General features: G+C 40.8%; 1 long non-coding RNA gene across 1 annotated transcript in view; it reads right to left on the bottom strand.

Annotated features, from left to right (window-relative positions):
• The window catches only part of LOC308063357, a 53533-nt gene extending 43064 nt beyond the window's left edge, over nt 1-10469 (bottom strand). Inside the window, exon 1 of the long non-coding RNA XR_013927931.1 lies at nt 108-10469. This is a non-coding gene — a long non-coding RNA (uncharacterized lncRNA). The remainder of the gene's footprint in view (nt 1-107) is intronic.
• Nucleotides 10470-18384: the final 7915 nt, after the last annotated feature.

Below are 18384 nucleotides of genomic sequence, written 5' to 3'. Positions count from 1 at the left end.
TTTAGAAATGCATTATAAGTTATTTGCACATCTAATGTCAGAATGAAACAGCAGGTTTTTAAAGTGCCCTGCAAAGGAGACTGATTTTGAAATTAAAAATCCAGTACCTTGTTAGATCCATTTAGTTTTTCACAGAGCACCAGAAGGACCTAGAGTTCTGTATTTTTCTCCTCTCGATGAGTCACTGCTGCTGACACTGAGACATTGTGCAGACTTAGTGTCTTTATGAAGATTAAGGAGTCTTATGAAATGCAATTAGGATGAATTTATACTTGTCAATTTGCAATTACATCCAGAACAAACTTTACGTTAACAGCAAAATTAGAATCTAGTGATAGAGAAATACGCTTTGCCAGGTTGTATCTGCCCAGTTCGTTTCCCTATAGCAGTGGGCAGAGATTCAGAAGACGGCATTCCTTTCTGATTTCAGCAGTAATCAGTTTATGCCTGAAGCAGAAAACAGGAGCTTGCAGCCAGTCACTGGGGCTGTCTCCAAAAATACAGGGATATCTGTCTCATACCGCTACTGAATCAGATGCCTCGCACCGGCTCCATTGAAGAGTGTTTCTGGATAATCCAGTAAGCAAGCCAAAGAAGTCTGAGCAGGAGGAGTTCTGGGAAAGGCAGAACAAACTCCGCTTTACTGTTCATTAGATGAGAAAAGGAACATGTTAATAGAAGGGTTGAGGTCTGGGTACTAACCTTCAGAATGCTCTGCTGAGGCAAGGACAGACACGCGGTCCACCCATAGATTTCTTCTAAACTGATCTTCAATAACTAGACTAAGATTTATTTTTGCTATTTGACAGTACTTTTTGTACCTCAGTCAACTACCTCTTAACATTCATCTTACTTTATTTTCTCTGGAAGGCATAGCTAAAAAGCATATCTATTTAGCATCAATACGAGGTACTGCTGCTTTTACTGCTGCTTCCTCTACATTTTGACTTTATTATATTTACCACTCAGGCAAAAAAGCCACACAGATTTCTTTAGACTTTCCTTTCAGGAAAGGTTCCCCCCAGTAAGCTCTAGCGTGGCTGTTCTGCTGTGTTTCTGCAGGACATACTGCTACAGGATTGCCAGTGCCTACAGCCATGCCTCTGCCACAGAAGAGCTGTGCAGGCAAAAGACAATACTACTTCAGTTCTCCAAAATAAGTGATGCAATACTAAAAGAAGCATTCAAAACACTCCGTTTTGTCCGATACTTTTAACCATATAGAAATAATGAATGCCAACTACTACACCCAGCACACTGTTTTAAGGTAAACTCTTTAATTACAACTTTTCTTCAGGAGCTCTGCACTACACCTTAATTAAGCAGTGAAATGCACATGTGTGCAGTAAAATACAAGGCATTTTGCACATCCAGATTTCTGTTATTTCACTTATGGGGAAAATACTCAATGTTTCCACATGGGTATATGTTCACCATTACTGCAAATTAGATGTAAAAAACGCACGTGAAGTGAGCCACCCGGGCTGGGGACAGGCAGAAGGGAAGCGCTGGCTGCAGGCAGAGAGCTCGCTCGGGAGCGGGAGCTCTGAGCAGCCCCTTGGAGAAGACTCTCACTGCAGGTCGGTGACCCAGCAGATGACCTGAACCAAGAGCAGGGCAGTCAGTCAGCTGGAAACGCGTATGAGGAAGCCTCTTAAACTGTTTAATTGATATCAAAAACGACATTCAAAGAAAAGCAGTAGAAAAGCATTTCAGGACTGTTCAGAGAAAGTTTTAATTAGACGTGGTCTGGAATTTGCCAAAACAAACTCATTAGCCTGTTGGCCGTGACAACTGGCTACAGTGTGAAACCCACCGCTTTGAGTCCCTGTTCTGCCACTGTCCCATCTCCAAGGCACAGGCCTGGCCCACGGCCTGCTCTGTGGCCGGCTCTGTCCTAATGCCTGTGTCCCATCTTGTGCAAATAGTCGTGATTCAGAAATTAGAATCTTGGCAATACAAAAACTTACCCATAGTTATACCGCTCCAAAAGGCACAGCTTATGGAAGCCTCCCCCAGAACTAGACAAGCTCTCGGCTGTAAAGGCTGTCATTCAGTATAACGGGAGAACTACTGTTTCTGGAGACAGCACAGCTCTTAATATTTCAGGGCATTTGCTGCATTCAGTAAATACATCCTGTATTTTCTTACTCTTCCCAAAAATGTTTTGAAAAGTCTTACTGTCATCCCAATGAACAATAGGGATTTCTTTCTTTTCTCTTCCTAAAGTTTTGCAGAATGAAAGAGTGTTTCTGTGACCAGCTTTTCATATACCCTGTTTGTGGTTATACACATGCAGGAGCCTCTTGTTGGCTCACACTCATGTGCATAAGGAGGCTATTACAACTGCTTAAAGGCTACAGACAGTGTTAAATAAGAATGAAAGATACTTCTGAACTTATCTAAACAAGCCTGATCATATTACATGAACTAATTAGTTTCAATTGTAATGCCTCCAACATCTTTGGATCAAACCCAAGTTGTTTCCCACACAGACATTTCAACCATGTTTGATGTATCTAGAAAGAGTTGACAGCGATACCAGTCTCTCATTTCACTCAGAAAAAGCTAAGGCAAACAGATCTTTAGTTTCTTTGTTATCTTGCAGTAGTTTATAGTCTATTCTGATCTTCCCCAAAGACACTATAATATTTAGATAGAGCTTGTACCAAGTATGCAAAACGTGTTTCTGTTAAATTGTCTGTTTACTGAGAGAAACTTAGAGTGTGCTCATCTCAAAACACTCAGTTTTACATTCTTATCTATTACATTTTAAGCATCTTTATACTCTGTTCCACCACTTCACAATTCAAATTTACCAGGTACAACCTTTATGGTCTTTTTCTGTGGATTTTATGGAGTGGCCAGAGTGCTGCTTGAATTTCTACAGCACTGGGATTTGTTTCACACTGGTTATAAGCAGTTGAATATCACCTGTGCACCCAAATATTTACTGTTGCCTACTGATCTGTGTAGCCTGAGATACATATTTGCAAACCTGTATAGGAATGCACAAAAATTTCCTACAGAAGCAGTGCAAGTTACTTGAAACATTTCAAGAGAATGTTCTTTTTTTTCTATTTTGCCTTACAGTACTCTCTTGTCACAGTGTACCTGGAAAAATAATGAAAGTGATGCACAATGGAAAATACATTTATTCTAGCATGCAAGACATTTTTAATGCTTTTACTGTCTGACACATCAAACAAGATAAATACATGTCAAGCATCAGCAGAAGAAAGCACAAGTGATGAACACAGAAGAGGAGGATAGAAAAAGCACTGGGGTTTCAAGGATGTGGTTGTGGGTTTTCAGACACAATGCTACGAATTTAGTAAGCCAAGAACTCTATGCATACTCAGAAATGCTTCAGTAATAATCCCTTTGCTGAATCCTGTACAAGGTAACTCGTCTTTGGCCAAACCTTCCAATGCCATACCATGCACAATAAAGCGCCATTTAGAGGTCAGTTCTGTTTACATCAAGAGTTTGAGAAAGCCTTCTCTAATGAGAGAGCATTTTCTCGCCACACCTTGTTTGGAGGAACGCCATGGGTAAGCAGAGCTATTTAGTTCCGCTGCCCTTCGTATCTGGGGCAAACAAAAGCCAAGTGTTACAGATGTTTCCCAACCCTGTTTGGAAATGGAAAAGTAACTTCTTTTTCAAGGTCATATATTAAGGATAGTTTTACAAACAGAGTTCTAATAGTTACTCAGAACCAGGCACATCATCCTGCTGTATACATCAGAATTCCTAGGAAGTAACAGATGTGGGAAAACAGCCTTCTCCAAAAAAACAACAAACCCAAACCCATGCTCCTGTCATATTCAAAACCTATTTGGCCGCTCTTAAAAGGAATCCTTTCGAATGATGCATGAGCACATTTACTGACAGCATAACCAGCGCGCCTCTGGACGTTGGTACAGTATTTAGTACTGTCCGAGGCTTATACACAGGAGTCAAGGAGAAAGCAAACGTCTGATTTCTAGTGTACAGTAATATTTGTCCTATTTAGAAGAAGGTGTATGCATAAAAAAATAATATTGTAGAGAAATTAATAGGAAAGATGAAATTTCCCAACCCAAGTGATTTTCTAACCTAACCCTGGCATCTATCCTGTAACAGATATATGTTTCTAGTAACAGATATATGTTTCTAGTTGTTAAAAAAACCTCGAGCTTTACAGTTTGGCTTTGTGTTTAGGCTTTTATTTCCTGGAAAGTTCTGCTGTGGACAGAGAAATCTTTATATCTGTGTAAGCTGGATATGATACCAGGATGAATTACTAGAAATCACAAACTATAATTTTTTTTAAAAAAAATATATTTGGAGCCTTACCTGTTAGTTAGAATTACAATAAAATTAAAATGCAAATAAGAGTGAAAATTTCATAATACAAAACCTGCCTTCATTTTCTCATTAGAATGAGAAAGAGACAGAAGAAGAGAACTTCTGGATTGTGCAACAAGGGACAGGTTACTTCCCCCTAATTTAAACACACAATTTTAAATTGCATTTTTTAAATTTTAACATGCAATTTAAAATCATGTGTTTTAAGACAGGGAGCACTAATGTTATTAGCTTAACTACTGAATTAGCTTAAACAGAAAGTCCATTAAAATGCAGGTGGCTGTCTAGCCAGGGAAAGTAAGATATACAAGGTAACAGAAGGAAAAAGGAGACAGAAGGAAAAGTTGCACTATAATAGGATTTTATACTTCTATTATCCAAGGTAATCCACCCTCACCACTCAAATGGCAAGGACAGTCAAAATGAAGTCTGTTTTGACATTACCATATGTTATTCAGCTACTGCAGGCAGTCATAAATTATGGTCCTTATAAATGCTATACACAAGGAAAGATTTTAACTGTCAGGACCATATTAGAAGCAGTCACGAACACATCTCGAACTCTGAAGGATTCTTCCATAGGGCTTAAGACTATTAGAGAGCTATTGAAGATCTCAGGAAAAACTACCAGATTTCTGAGTTATACTAATTTATAAAATTTCCTTTACAAGTTCTAAGCAAGAAATTATCTTTGCATTTGTTTCTAAACATCCACGTCTTCGTAAGATCAAGATTGTTACAGACGTACATGAAACCCCAGACTGATACGGAATTCTTTTCCTAGAGTAAGCAGAAACCCTCCTTGCTGCCCTGAAAGAGGAAGGCTGGTTTTCTCTCCCATCCCTACTGCTTTCCTAGTCCCAAACACATTCAGCTACTGCTCGCCTGAGGGCTGCCTGGTGCTTGTCTGCTGATGGAAGTAGTGACGGGGAGATTCAGAGCGTGCTGCTTGCCAGGTGACAGCTGACTCAGCCTACCTCGCCTTCAGGCAACCCCAAGAGGTGGGTGCAGAGGGGAAGAGAGGGGTGGGATCACAGGAAGGAGCAAATGAGAACAAGCAAGTCGCAAGACCTCCCTCCATCAATAAGCAGAGAACTGTTAATCCAGTGCACCTCCACCATCAAATTATAGCCTTGTTTAATACCGAACTTTGGCTTTCTCCTCTTACGTGTTGACGAAACTTGTATCCTATTATATCCTCTTTTATCATGTGTACGTATTAAACTGGAGATTAATAAATGCAAATAACCTTGTCTTCTCTCAGTTTCTGAATGGTTAACCACACTTTATCTTTCTCATCTAGGACATTGTACTGCTGAAGTTGCTACCATGGACTTTCAACACAAGCCGTAATTTTGGCAACTAGGAATTGTACTGCAGCATTTATATTAAACTTCAGCAATGGAATTAACGCAAAACCATCATTTTTCATGTATCAGCAATACCTGTATTTCCGCTTATTTCTATCTGAAGTTCGGGCTTTGTGCTCTTTCCAAATAAGAGCCTTTCCAGCCCTTTCTCTTTTGGCTTCATCAGGTTCATTCTCCATTGATGTTGTTCTGTGAAGGGGCACATGAGACAGGAGCGAGACTTTCCTGGCTGTTTTTGTTGCAACTGCGTTCACCAGGAAAGCCTACTACCCATAAGCACTCTGAGTTCATCTCTCAAGAAGGATTAGTTTCTTCTCTCAACTGAAAAAAAAAAACAAACCCATGAGTGTAAGAAGAAATGACCAACTTACTCCTGCTTTGAACTTCAAGGCTCAGTCTCCGACAAATATATGGAAAGTAGAAGTCTGACTTATTAAAAATAAATAAATAAATAAATAAAAAAGCAAAACCGAAACCACACACACAAACAAGCAAAGAGTCTTTTCCTATTTCTCTACAAAAACACTCTCTTGCCAACACTTCACTGTTTAAATATACGGTTCGTGCTGTAACCTTGCTGAGTCAGACACGCTGCCACTGCCACAACCTCAGCTGCTTGGCAAACTGTGCAGTGAGGTTAGACAAGCTTTGAGATTCCAGAAATTTGGCCAAGAAACAAGCAAGGGCACCTTAATAAAGGGCATCCCCATGCCTGACAGGAGGTACATCCTCCTAGTGCTTTTATATGGGTTGTCTCAGAACCCATATTCTTCACATTCTTTTTTTTTTTTTTTTTTTTAAGTTTATCTCTCATCTTTAACTTATGTTTGTTTTTAAGGATTCAGTATAATCTGTACACCATGGAAGCTCTTCCAGACTGTGTATGTTGCTATAGAAACAGATCATTTCACTTTACACAGCTCTTGTAGTCAAATTGGGTAAATGCAGAAATCAACAACTGCAAAGCTGCACTGATTACTCTTTTCAAGTTCATTTTGAGCATACCAAATTTTAAGATAAATTACTCAGCCAGACATTTGGCAACTGAAGGCAAAAAACAGATCTGAAGACAACTTTATTTACATTTAAGATGCCCATTAAACTACAGCACATATTCACTTGATACTGAAATCTGCTTCTACTGAGGATATTACCAGTTCTGGAGAGATTTCTCTCTAGACAATCTCGCAGGACAAGGTTATGTTTTGCACTTATTAAAGAAAAATTCACAGTATTTCAGTAACAATATACAATACATAAGCATGAGAACAAATAGCCCATTTTCAGATCAGTAAAGAGAGAGCAAGTGAACGCACGTATATGCGAGTCACACGTGACACCTTGCAGCGCGGCACAGCAGCACAAACCCTGTCGCTGGCTCCGAGCGAGCTCCAGGCCATAAAGCTACTTCTGCATACACCTGGGTTACACTTACAATGAAGAACGTATTCTTGGGCAGTAAAAAAAGTTTTAATTAAGTCATGCAATATCCCTATGAATAAAGGAAACAAATGAGAATCAGAATATTATATTCTGTGTTTAACGAGTTCAGGGTTTTTTTGTTGTTTGAGTTTTGAAAAACCAAAGGATAGGACTGCTTGTATAAAGCTAGAATGAGAGAATATACATTTCTTGCAACTTCTTAATGCTCAATATATTTGATCACTCCCAATTAAAATTAGGCGAGGAAAAGGAACTTTAGGAGGAGAACCATTTCAATTATTAAATCACATACTGTAATAAGAGCTATATGGACTGACCACAAGAAAAAAAGGCAAAATGATATTTCTGTTGTTGTTAACAAAAAATCATCACATGATGCTGTTCATATATAGTAAGTACAGTATTGACATTTAAACTGGGGGGAGGGGAGGGAGAATTGCTGTCATTATTCCATGGCCAGAACATTACAAAAACCTGAAATTCCACAGAACTTCACAATCTACAAGCAAGTCTCTTTGGGGAGTTTCACGATACTAAAGGCTATAGACATTGTCTCATGAATCAGATCTACAAAGTCAGGGTTAAAACCTGTAACTGAAACCCACCCACAAACACAAAGGCTATGTTTCTATAACACAGCACACAGGCAATAACCACCCTCACATGCTTGAGGTTTTATGTTATTAAAGGTATATCTAGATAACACGGTGGTATATTTTGGCTAAAAGAACTGAGTATTTTTCCATAGTACAAGTGTTATTCTCATGTTCATGAGCAGGCCGCTGGGGATCGTCTGTAAAATGCCTCCCTATTGTCATTTACTTGCCCGATTCCTGACAACTGTCCTGAGTGAAGGCATGAGAAACCTCAGGAATATTCCACCTGCACTTCATTGCTCACCCTTCCGAAAGGCCCTGCAGCTACTGGAAAGGAGACTGTAATATTTACATCAGAATAATCAGAAGGTGGAGAAGAGCCAACAATTGCTTTCAGGCACAAAACAGCAGCTGCCCATTTCTTTTGCCTTCCCTTTTATATCAGTGACCTGATGAGCGGGGATGGGGCCGCAGATGGAGCGGGGATGGTCCGTGCTGGGGAATGCCAGGCTCAGCCCTAAGCACCTCACACCCACTCTCAGGGTTGCCTCACGCAGTGCAGAAAGCCCTGGGGGCAACTGCAGCAGGGCAAGGCGAACATCGCCAAAATCTACAGTGCAAGATGTGGGAGCGGGAGGTCAGGCTGGATTTATCAGAGTTTGGAGAAAATGAAAGGGAAAAAAAATAAATATTTAAGGGTGACATTCTGAAAGGATACTGAAGTTTGTAATAAACTAAGGAGAAAGAAAGGGGAAAAAAATGAAGTAAAGGAAGGTGCTGAAATAAAACACTGGCAACCTGAGATAGTGAAAAGTACCCCAAGAAAAATACGTATAGGAACTATCTCAGACATTTGATTGAATTAAAGATGGACATTCTTGCATGAGTAAATTTTTGACAGAAATAGTGTTTATGTCTGTTTGAATCCAAAATCAGGTTTTGCTACCTGCAGAAACCACAAGGCTTGAATTTTTGATGCTTGAATAAGAAGTGAATCTGTGACTGCATTTTAAATTTTAGTTATGCTGCAGATACTCAGGATCTTCTGCAGCACTGACTAATTCACTTTCACTTCAGTGTAACACATGTATTCTTTCTTGCACATTACTGTATTACTCTTCATCCTCGAGAGCTGCATTAAAGATATGACTCACTTAACGAGCTGTTTCTCACATTTTAGTAATTTTCTAGTAGTTCAGGTTTTAATTGTATGCTGATAACTCACAGGCAAAATAAAAAAAAAAAAAAGTTTTGCACAACCAGATGCAGTGTAAACACTTGAACTCTCACCCTGCTCCTCAACAGGTCCTATCATTGCAGGCTGGGCAAGCTCTTGGCCGCGTGGAACTGACGGTATGCATCTGCTCAGACTGGCCCTCAAGAGAAGCTGTGCTATAGGCCAGCAGAAACTTCCACAGTACTTTAAGAATCTTCTGCCGAAGACAACCCTAACATACTTTCCTCTGTTTGTCCTGTGGGAAACATCTTTCGTTATTTTGCAGCTCTGTTTTTCCCCAATGCTTTCTGTAAATAAAAAAAAAAAACCCCATGTGATTCATGATTCATTTTTGTCTGAGAATCTCTGCACATGTCACCATGTTAAAAAAAAAAAAAAAAAAAAAGCAACACTCTGTGCCAAGCTGTGAAGTATCCTGCATTGCCAATGTGCTTTTGTTATTTGGTTACTTAAACTACATACTATTTTTCAAATCCACAAATGATATATTTGCAAGTCACAGAGGGCTTTAAAATCTAACCCTAAGACAGTGATAAGTGAAAGTCTATTGCTATTAGTGAAGGAAACAGTTGTTTGTTCGGGTTTTATGTAGTTCCCAGAAATCCAACAGGAACACTTGACACTGATTCTAGCTCTGGAATGGAGGAGTCTTGAAGAAGCAAGATCTGAGCCAATTTAATTGGCTTGAATTCTTTACAAATCTGGCTTAAGGTGGGTGAACTACTCAGTCAATACAGTATTTTGGGAGGCTGCACATTTTATTCTCAAAACATGAGTTTTAAGCAATGACATTTCATTTCTCTTGGAAGACAGCAGAAAAACAGATCTGAGAATTAAGCCTCCTACATGGCCAGAGACCAGCAACAGAATGCACGAAGCAGTTGTATGAACTTCTTCTCTGCTTCTGCCAATGAATGCCATGTTCACCTTGAGAACTGCCTCCCAAGACTGCTTGTTATCAGACAATTTATTCAGACTGATAATAAAAGTAAAATGTACACATTTTATAGGAATATTATCTTTGTGGATCTATATAAACAACAGGAACTAGTTATGAGCTGGAGAGATCTCACATAGTCAGACTTGGTCACCTCCCATGTGAAATGAATTCCAGTCACCGCACAAACAGTAATAGCGTCGGTTCCCTTTAACGATCCAGTCAGTATACATATGTACAAGACTCTCCTTGTTCTACTTTTTAAATTCAGGGTGCCTGTGGAGATGAAAGATGTTTTTTAGTTAACTGCCACTGGAATCTCTCTCCTCGGTAACACGTAATTAAGCCTACCAAAAATAGCTATAGACTTACTAGCAGCATATTGAAATGCAAACTTTAAACAAAGCACTTACCCCTGAGCAACCCAAAATAAGGAAAGTATGGAGAAAGGAATCTCTTCCTGCCCAAAACGTTAAAATCTGCTCTCCAAAATTCAAGAAGAATATCAGAATATAAAAATCAAATTTGGGCATACGTTTGCTGCAGGCATTCTGGGCGAGCGGGAGTCAGATTCAAATACTCATGGAGTTCAAGATCTGATCCGTTTATTGTACAAACCAAGTAACTTTTATAAGGCACTCTATAAGCGTGTGATAATATGATTGGCTATTTTACAGGCGTATAATAATATGATTGGTTAACGATTGTTTATTGGCAAGATTTCTGTTTCTACTTTTTCAGGCACGTAGGCTCTTTTCTGTTGTTTCCCAGCTCCTCTTATCGCGTCCTGCTGGCCCTGTTTTTGTGCAAGCACCTGCAATTTGTTCCTCCCTCTTCATTCCACTGTTCTGATCGTGCCCTCGTCTTATTTCTTCAGTATTTTTCCACTTGCTTCAAAGTTCAGTATAATCATTCAATACAGCAAAAGCCCCAACACCTCCCCCTTTCTTTTTAAATACAGCATTAATACAGCTTTGGAAACATTGTAAAAGACAAGGCACTAAAAGTAACAAAAGAATAACAAACAACAATATATTATGCAAAGCAGAAGCAAAAGCAATATTCATTAGGCCTATTCCTAAAAGTAATGCCATCGTTCACATTTACAATAATGTTGTATTATATGAGATTCAAAACTTTTTCTGATAATGCGAACCCAGAAGATGAGTTCGTTTCGATGTTCTGCTAAAAATATCTGTCCGAAGGCTTCATAAGATTGTAAGGCCTCATTTATACCTGAAAAGTAGGGGCATGTGTCCCAGTAAGAAGGGAAAAACCGCCGGAACTGAAACGTAGGAAAACCTTCCGCCTATATGCTCCAACCCTTTTACAATATCCACAATATAGAGTAACTGTTGAATTACAAGAAGTAGCACATATAGGACACGAATTTTCTGTTTCTATCGGCCCTTGCCCAAAAAGATCCTGCAACACACACACGATACGGTCACAGTGTAACAAAGACAATTCACCGGAGGGTAATTGACATTGTATCTCCCGAGGTAACTGCTGCAAGATGGGCAGAATAATGTATGTTAACTTATCTACAAGCCGCTTTTCTTCATTTGGTCGTGGCGGTCGGAATAACCTTTCTCGATGCTGTGCCCACTGAGCCCACTGATCCCTCCTGTTCATTTAGGAGTCAATCCTGTCGTAGTCACCCTGCTTTTTCTTTTCAGTGGGTTGGTTTTCAATCCACGGGCGAACCCATTTTGCCGGAATCCACTTGGTCACTGCCCCTGTGGAGATACATGCATAACCCCGACCCCACGTTAATAAATTATGAGGTCCTGACCAACAATTTGAGACAGGGTCAAATACCTGGACAGCTATGTCACGATTCGAAAAATCGTTGGGATTGTTAGAAAAGTGATAGAAAATCGGCTGTTCAGTACATTCCGTTCTGGGATTCAACCAGTTCAGTACATAGCATGCTTTTGCCACTATTACATGAGGACTCCTCTCCCCCTCTTTTCGAAAAACAGACAGGTAATGTTTCAATGATTGATGGGCACGTTCAATAATTGCCTGACCACCAGAATTATTCGGAATTCCGGTAACGTGCTTTACCTGCCATTGCAGCAAAAAGGTCTTTATTCTGGCACTAAGATATGCAGGGGCATTATCTGTTTTTACCATATCTGGGCGGCCCAGCACAGCCATGGCTGACGTCCAATGCTGAATACAGGCAACAGCATTGGTAGATTTATGAGCAGTCGCCCAAATAGCTTTCGAGCAGTTATCAATTGTGACATGGACATATTTAAGTACTCCAAATGGGGTGAATTCTGTAACATCAGTTTGCCAGATTTGTCGAGGTTGTAAGCCTCTAGGATTTGTACCTTCCTGTTGAAGAGGTGTTAACCTGGCACAATCAGGACAGGCCGCTATGACAGTCCTAGCGTCTTGACGAGACAGACCAAACTGTTTTTGGAGAGACCGGGCAGATTGGTGAAAAAAGGCATGTGACTCTGTTGCTTGTTTTAGAGGAGAATTTTGTAATACTGGGGATGCCACCTGAGTGTCTATATAAGCATTACCTTCTGATAAGACACCAGGTAAATCCAGATGACTTCTGATATGCGTAATCCACCAAGGAAATTGTCTAAAATTTATTTCATTCCACATCTGAATAACTAGGGCCATAAGTCTGTCATTCGTAAAAGACCCTAAAAGGGAACGCGAAAGACGCGAAACTATTCCAACAACATATTTAGAATCACTTACAACATTAAGGGGGACATTGCGAAATTCCTGAAACACCATTAACACTGCTTTTAATTCTAAAATTTGAACTGAACCTTCCATTTGTTCTATATGAGAAATCCAATTGTTCCTGTCATCCCTATAGGCATAGCCACACTTTTGAGTTTTGCTACTAGCGTCGGTAAAAACCGTAAGTGCATTTTTTATAGGATTTTGTTGCTGTAAAGATTTTTCCTCCAATACTAAGGAAGTTTTAAATAAGGGGTGATTGGGATAATGATTATCTAATTGAATACCTAGAGTTGTCACTGCAAAAGACTCAGAAATCTGAATCTACCAGTCAGCCAAGGACAAATTTTTCACAGGAAAAATAATTTTTTCAGGGTCGCAGCCTGCGAGAGTACGCAAACGTTCTCGTGCCTTCAGCAATAACTGTCCTACTGCATCCGCTTTAGTAGTAACTGTGGCTTTTAAGGTGTTACTGTGGAAAACCCATTCTAACAGAATCATAGATCGATCAACGGGCAATTGTGCTATTATAGCCACAATTTCTGTGTCTCGGTTATACACGAGTAGGGTAAATGGACAATTCAATAGTCGCCTGTCCACTCCAACATTTTGAATTTTCTGTGTAATTTTCTCTAGGGCTTTTTCAGCTTCAGGTGAAAGAGATCTGGGATCAGCAGGTGACGAGCCACCCTTCAATAATGCCAATAAAGGAGCCAAATCCATATTGGTAATTCCACAGAAAGTTCTTAACCATTGAATGTCTCCGACTAGTTTCTGGACATCGTTGACGTTTTTTATATTTGGGACACTAATAATTTTTTGTGGCTGGATTCTTGTTTCTGAGATGCGCAGACCAAGATAATTCCAGGGCGCTAGTTTTTGTACCTTTTCTTTTGCTATAACCAATCCAAAGGTATGCAGACTCTGTATAAGTTCCTGTTCTTTTTCAGGGGCTAGTGTGTGAGGGCTGGCTATTAAGAGATCATCCATATAATGATAGGTAATAAGGTTAGGATTATTCTCTCTCCAAGATTGTAGAGCTAAATCCACAAACCACTGACATATTGTTGGGGAGTTTTTCATACCCTGAGGTAGTACTACCCACTCATACCTTTTTGCTGGAGCGGCACGGTTTATAGCTGGTACTGTAAATGCAAATTTTTCACAATCATCCTCATGCAGAGGAATAGTGAAAAAACAATCTTTTAAATCAATAATTAATAGGTCCCAATTTTGTGGTAACATAGTGGGAGAAGGCAGTCCAGGCTGAAGGGCACCCATGTCAACATTTTTTCATTTATTGCTCTTAAATCATGTAATAATCTCCATTTTCCTGATTTCTTTTGAATTGTAAAAATGGGTGTATTCCATGGGCTAACAGAAGGTCTGATGTGGCCTAAATCCAATTGTTCTTGGACTAATTCTTGAATGTGTTGCAGCTTCTCTTGAGGTAAGGGCCATTGATCAACCCATACGGGAGTTTCTGATTTCCATTTTAATTTTAAGGTTGGGCGAGAGCTGCTATCAATGGCCCCAATCAAAAATCTGTAGAGATTCTCATTCCCCATTGGGAAAGTACATCTCTACCTAACAAGGACAAGGATGTGTGTAGGACATAGGGTTTTACCCATGCTTGATGTCCTTCTTGATCCGTGAAAAGAATGAAGTTTTTACTGACCTGTGTCAGACGACTTCCCCCAATGCCTGAAATGGTTGAACCCGCACTATCTAATTCCCACATGGTAGGCCAAACTGAAAAAGGAAGAACAGTAACATCAGCACCAGTATCAATCATCATTGAAACATTAGGAAGATTTACACCTTGTGGACCAGATATCTTAACATTACATTTTGGCCGCTCGGCACCAATAACTGACAAAAGGCAATGTTAGGCATACCCGTTGAGCCAAATGCACCTTGACCCCTGTCCTTTTCTCCTTTTTGAGGGACAGTAGCTTGGAATGGAATGAGCTGTGCAATAGTGCTTCCTGCTGGAATATGAACAGGTGGAGAAAAAACTTTTACCATAATTCCAATAGGTCCGGTATAATCGGCATCAATACAACCAGGAAGAACAAAAATCCCCTTTTTTGACGCAGAAGAGCGTCCTATAAGGAGTGCAGATAAACCATAACCCAAAGGACCACTAACTGTAGAAGGAAGTACATGTACCTTTTCATCAGTGATATTTACAGGTTCTGCCACGGCCAAATCGACCCCTGCGCTTCCTCTGGTGGCTGAATACAGCTCGCCGAGGCAGCCATGAAATTTTGTTGGGTTCTGGGGATATTTCTTGGCCGCGTCCCTCAGAACGCGGCTGTTACCGTTTCCCGGAACAAAGAGGGGTGTACCATCTTTTCTAAATTTTGAGCGACAATCGGCCGCTTTATGACCAAATTTTTGACAACGCAAACAATTTCCCTTCAACAGAGACTTTCCTCCTAGATTCTTTTTGCAGTCACGTTTAAAGTGACCTTCCTGTCCACATTGATAACATTTTGGCTTAGGACCCCGGTCCCCTCGGCCTTGTACCTTGTTGTTGTTTAGAGCTACTGCTAGAGCATTGGCATGTATTTTTGCCTTTTCCTCTTCCTCAGAAACAACATTAATTGCAGGAGAGTGTTATGAAACCCAAGGGCGATTTTTCACAGGGCTTACTCCTTCCATTTCCCATTTTACAATTTTAATTACTTTTTCTCCGGTCGCCTTAGCCACCCAAGGTCGGAAACACGGATAGAGCTCCTTGTTTATATTGCACTCAAACGCATGTCTCAAGCACTCTTGCACTCACACTCAGTCAAAATAATTAAGCTATACACTGAAAATCAAAATGCGCATCTCAATCACACCATTCACACTCTCCGGGCAGCCCTCAGTCACACAAGCAGTATGTTATACGGTACCGTGCACTTATGTACAACTTTTAGGAACACTGACAGTTCACAAAGTATGCATTTCAATGAACAATTGCCAAAAAACAAACAACAAACAAAAAACCACATTTTTCCTGGTCTTAAGCAGAGTGTTAAGTTTTCCGCTATTTGCTACGAATTACCAGAATATTATTATTTTTCAACATACATTTCATAACTCCAAGTTTTGAACATGTAACAAGACAGCACATAGAACAAAGAAGACACAGAGCGCTATTTCAGTTGTTACATTCTAGGAATTCCCCAATTCTTAAGACAACCTAAAGGAAGTTTTTAGCTTCCCCCCCCCCCCCCCCCCTTTTTTTTTTTTTTTTTTTTTTTTTTTTTTTTTTCCCCCCCTCCTCCTGGGGACTGCGCTGCGCGCCGGACGTCTCCGTGCGTCTCACCAGCCGCCCCGTTACTAAACATACCGTTTTATCCGCAGATCCAGGGGTTCTCTTCTGCTCCCGGGTGAACAGCTGAGAAGAGGAGGTTCCTCCGAGAAAATCTCCCGGGGAGCGCCTAGGAGCGTCCGCTCCGCAGCTGGTCCCTCAGCCGAGCAGAAATCCTCCTGCCTGGCTTGTCAAAACTGACGTGCGGAATTTGACTCTATAACTCGAAAGTTATAAAGTAGGCATGTTTATTGCGCGCAGATGCACGGGGGATCGCTCCTCCACAAGCGTGCATACCCGAAGTGACGAACCATCCCACATTTATACAATGAAACAAATGAATATTCAATTAACGCCTATACATATTCGTTACCTAAACCCCGCTTCCTATGTTAATTAGCTTATCAGTCCGTTTCCTGGAATGTGGTGGTCTTGCAGGTTTGTACAACTTGATTTCAGCATTGCTCCTATCAGGTTTTGTCCAAAGTCACACAATCATCTTAAAGTAGCCAGAGGCCATGGTGCATTTTAACACTGGTCAGGAAGTCAGATCTCAACTTTCACCTTTGCAAAGACAAACATGCTTCAAAAAAAAATGCAGTCTGTTATTTAGGAGCTGGTGGAGCTGTGCCGTTCCCACCCCAGCAGTTTTACATCCAGTACTCGCAATTGCCGGTATTAATGTCTGTCTGCCGCTTGCCGTTTGTTCCTTATCAGGACACCAGGGTGGTAATTCATCATCTAATCCCCACGCTATTCGTTCAGCAGTAGTCATTACTGGATAAGCTTTAGATGTATAATCGGGGGGGGGGTTTGCACGGAGGCTGCCCCTCTGGCTCTTCCTCCGACTGAGCGGTAGGATCGCCGGGAGGCCGCACTGCAGCTTTAACAGCTGCAGCGACTTGCACCTCGCCGTGTAACTGCGCGACCATACCCCGTACAGCCCGATACGTGCGAGCCAAAGTCTTTACCCCCTTAGTCCCGACTTGCACAGATTCCCACAAGTCCTCTCCCACTTTCTTCCATGTTTCATTATTATATACATCTTGCGTAGAAGCAAGGAAACCACGGCGGCGACTCCAACATAGTAGATCAATTACTGCCTGCCGTGAGACTGGCGTTTCAGTTTTCTCTGCCAGTTTCATTAAACTGTCTACGATTGCTTTCTCCACCGCTGATGCAGTGATCCCCATCCTGCTTAAGTTTCCTGACTCACTGGTCAGCCGTGCACGTTCCGCCTGTCTTCGGGCGCCCAGCTCTCTCTCCGCTGGCAGCAGGATCCTCGCCGGCTCCGCAGCTTGTAACACAATCCTTAACGAATCCTCCTGACTTTTCGACCGATCCACACGTCGGGGTCACCAGATGCTGCAGGCATTCTGGGCGAGCGGGAGTCAGATTCAAATACTCATGGAGTTCAAGATCTGATCCGTTTATTGTACAAACCAAGTAACTTTTATAAGGCACTCTATAAGCGTGTGATAATATGATTGGCTATTTTACAGGCGTATAATAATATGATTGGTTAACGATTGTTTATTGGCAAGATTTCTGTTTCTACTTTTTCAGGCACGTAGGCTCTTTTCTGTTGTTTCCCAGCTCCTCTTATCGCGTCCTGCTGGCCCTGTTTTTGTGCAAGCACCTGCAATTTGTTCCTCCCTCTTCATTCCACTGTTCTGATCGTGCCCTCGTCTTATTTCTTCAGTATTTTTCCACTTGCTTCAAAGTTCAGTATAATCATTCAATACAGCAAAAGCCCCAACATACGTTGGCTATGTAATCACTTCAACTTAAAAAAGCTTAAAAGCGATTTCCCATAGGTTGCACTCAAAACAAAGTATCAAATGTTCGTGGCCCATGTATGCATAGAATAATTAGGTCACACAGTGTTAACGAAGCCCCATACAGTTGAATTCTGTGGTAGTTAGCACAGCTGTACATGCTTTCCCAAAGGCTACAGAAACAGCCTTAGTTTCTTTAAAGATCAACACACATCCAAATGCTGACATCATTAGAGCACAGTGACCCTTTCAAGAACTGCTGTCACAAATCTTTTTAGCTTTACAGAAGCTGACCTACATCATTAGAAGAAAAGATTGTTTCTAACAGGGGAGTCCAATACATGCATTTTTTCTACTGAGAAACATTTGCTAGAAGATAAGATAAACAGTTAGTCCGGGAATCTTCTGAATTTTAACTGTGTTTTAAGACATCGCTAATTAGAACCTAAGAAGCACACTAAAAATACCCAGACATGCAGCTGACATCTCCCTGATTCAACGTGGGAACCTTCTGTGCTAACTTAGCAGCAGTGACTAACACAACTGCTTTCAATGCGTGCTCTTCCATGAACACCGTCACGTACAAGAACTATTTTTTCCTAAATAAGATCAATAACTAAGAGGAGTCGACCCTCACTGCCCCCCCCTCCCAAA

Source organism: Falco punctatus (genome assembly GCF_963210335.1).
Source record: "Falco punctatus genome assembly, chromosome: 4".
In the NCBI taxonomy this organism is placed as follows: Eukaryota; Metazoa; Chordata; class Aves; order Falconiformes; family Falconidae; genus Falco; species Falco punctatus.
Note: the sequence above shows the minus strand (reverse complement) of the source record. Positions and strands in the feature narration are given on the sequence as shown.